Source organism: Orbicella faveolata, unplaced genomic scaffold, assembly GCF_042242905.1.
Source record: "Orbicella faveolata isolate gen_17 unplaced genomic scaffold, um_ofav_v1 contig_36, whole genome shotgun sequence".
NCBI classification, from domain to species: Eukaryota; Metazoa; Cnidaria; class Anthozoa; order Scleractinia; family Merulinidae; genus Orbicella; species Orbicella faveolata.
In genome coordinates, this window is record NW_028301565.1 from 2693879 (window position 1) to 2697424 (window position 3546).

Consider the following 3546-nt stretch of genomic DNA (forward strand, 5'->3'; position numbering starts at 1 on the left):
AAACTGGTAGTTTTTCGTGGTTATGACACATTGACCTGTTACGGCGAATACGATTGGTGGAATTTTATTAGTTTGCTGGTGGCATCACAGCAAAAGATGAAGCCTTATCAAAAATTTAAACTAAGGCCATGATCTTCCGTAGCGTTCAAACGCCTTGCAGTAAAAACCAACGAAATGAATCTACATTGGTAGAGTAACAAAAAATGTTTTCCTCAGAAGCTAATTTATTTTTATTGGTATTTCGGTTTGAGGCTTAAGCCTAGACAACGAAAAACATTTTCGGAGTAAAAAAAATGGCTCAAACCCCTAATTTGAAATTCTTATATCATATCATTTCTATGTTGATAACCGTCATTTTACTCGATTCGGTGGAGTCTAAAACTCTTTTTATTCTTTTCTTCATATGATGTGGATGGTTACCATGATTTCGGTGATGTTCATTCAGAACATTTCTTCGTTATAATTCAGTAGCCGAGATTTTACAGATCATAGAAAATCTATGCAAAACATTTTTTTTTACATTTAATTCACTGTAGCAAGCTTGAGATTGGCAATGCACCATAGATGTTTAGGGGGAAATTTAGTTACTTCCGCAAAATGTGATTCGGCCTGTGAAAACACTTAGCTTCTCAGTGTTGAAAAGCAATTCACCTTATTAGCACTGAGGTGCTAATCTTTGCAACTCATTGGTTTTCCATTTAAACTAACAAATTAGTACTAATTCAAATATTTAGAATAATATTAACGGTGATTAGATTTACAAGTTCTGGATTTTGCAAGCCTTATGCAAGTAGACTACAAATGATGTAAAACAACCGTAAATCCGATTCCGGGGGGAAAGAGGCCAAAACCACTGTACAAGGCACACAAAATGACCTCATGTATCCAATGTGTACTGGATCCTCTATTCTTGTCTGATGTTTGAAAATTATTAATCATGATTTCCGTAAAAATCTGCAAAAAATCGAAGTACATCGCGTTAATAAAGACTTCTCGAGCCTTAGACACAGTATTGAGGGAGTAAACTACATCGATAACACACTGAATAAAATTTCGTGAACGGTTATAGAATGAGCTGTTGGAAATAGTAGAGTGTCAGTGTGTTTATTACTTTTGTGTGCCAAAGGAGGACGTTGTAAGAACGAATAAATGAATAGCCTGTGAACAGGCTTTCTAATCGAGGATGGGGTGAAGAGAAAGCGGGCAGTAACTAAACTTGATTTTCTATTATGATAATAGTTTCTTGTTATTTAAGTTCTATCCATGTGCGAGCTTCGTCGTGACGCTTCTGTTTTCCAAACTCATGAGCATCTTGCTCGATCCACCTCGATCGACAGTGACATTTGTCTAAAATCTCTGATTTTACAGTGTGACGCAATTTTGAACTTTATATGAAGCGCACCTGGTGGTAACAAGGCCAGAACAGCACCACCATTAGCCATATGGAGGCAGGCCCGTAGAAACGAGTTTCTAAGTTGAGTAACCTGGCAACGAAATATACATCAGAACTGGTTGCCATGGTTTTTTGTAACAAAAGTTCCTTTTTGTAATTTACAAACACTTCCATCCTCCAAACGTAATGTCCCAAGTTTAGCTAGGTTTTGTGTTGATAACGGGAAGGTTATAGAAGAAGATCAAAGCGTCAGTCTGACTTACTCAAACTAAGTATATAGAAAAAAATTTGAATACATTACTTATCGAAATCTTGAAATCAAAGTACCTCTTCTAGAGCAATCTTTGCGACTGAAGGTAGCAAAGAACTTAGCAGTGCAAAATATTATTTCCTAAACCTTTTGTTTGTAAATACGTAGATGAAAGGGTTTATAAAGCTGCAACCAAATATGTATATCGTTTGAATTAGGAATGCAAATGTAGACATTCTGAGGTGATCATATCGGTAGCGTCCGAGAATATCAATGAATTGAATGGTTATCACCGGAGCCCAGCAGGCCAGGAACCCCAAGGCTACAATTCCAAGAATTCTGGTAATTTCAGCTTCTTCTATCTGAGAGTTATTTCCCTGCTGTAAGTTTGAAGCTACAGTGCGGTTGTGACGGGAGACAAAGCGAAACACTTCGAAACATGCCGAGAAAATTAACACGCCTAAGATGACAGCACCAGCTATACTGCTGTAGTTCATTGTGTCGCCAACGTCTCTCTCAGGCAGAAAGTCATAACAGTAAGCCACTTTTGAATTATAGATTCCGTGTCCAGAAGAAACGAGGAGAGAAAGTGATTGTACAATAACATTTAAAAGCCATAATATGGCCAATAGCCACGGTCTTCGGCTTTACAAATCGATGGTGTAACGTACGCTTTACCACGCACAAGTAGCGGATTACTGCTGTACATGTCATTGTAGTTAAGATCACACCCAGTAAAACGTGAATAAGGAGCGCATTAAATGTACAAGCTTCGGAGGAAAAAAGCCATTTTCCTTTGATCAAGGACACAAACGAAAAGGCATGACCAAGCCGGCCATCAGAACGTCGCTTATCGATAAAAATAGAATAGCAGATTTGCACGTCGTCATTTGACTACAACTACCAGAATTCCTTTTGTTTTTTTCTTATTATTTAAATTTTGGGGGGGTTTAAATAACAATTGCCCTGATTAGCATAAGAAACAGGAAAAGTGAGGGATTCTGGTAGTTGTAGTCAAATGACACCATCATGCAAATCGCCTACTGAGATGTTGGCAGCAGTGCGAAGGCGAGGTTTCCATCAAAATAGTAAACTTGTAAGCAGGTTTCCAAGAAACGTACCCAACAGTAAAATGACCAGAATAACTGCTCCGATAAATATCTCCGTCGTTGAACGATGGGACAACGTCACATTTTTAGTAGAATTCATAACAATGGACCGTGACCACTTTAAACTTAAAACTTGATATTGAAAGTTATAGCAAGCCTGTAACATTGGCAGATGGCGTTCAACCACGTATTATGAGAAAATAACAGGATAACATTTAATTAAATTTACTTCCTTCCTTGATTGTTGATAGTTCGTATAGTGTGATCGTCCGGTTGAGTGTAGTTCTGAAAAGAACTGTTGTTAGTGACTGACGTTTCGACAACCTGAGCGGAAGTCATCTTCAGAGTCAAGTGAATAGTGTTGATAGTGATAGTGAATAGTGTTGATAGTGTTGAACGTGATTGGTCAGTATAGCCATGATGGTATTGGCTGAAAGACTCGTGTAAAGTTTGACATCAGTCATTGGTGGGTTTCGATCCGTCTTTTGTTGGTCAAATAGGCCGTTTGTCGGTTTCGTTTCCGTCATGGATAAGTCGTTTGTAAGGCGCCGGTAGTTGTTGACATCTGTTAAGAGGCGTTTGTTCTAGGTTAGTGTACCAGCTTTCCAGAGTCAGTCGTTGAAAATAGTTTGTACTGTAGGTTAAGCACTGAGCAGAGTCCCAATCAATGTTGTGGTTTGTCAGTTGATGATGTACAGCAATGTGATTGTTGGCATCACCATTTCTCGTGGCTCGTTTGTGCTCAGTCAGTCACGTGTTAAGGTTTCTGCCAGTCTCAACAATGTAGGAAGGCT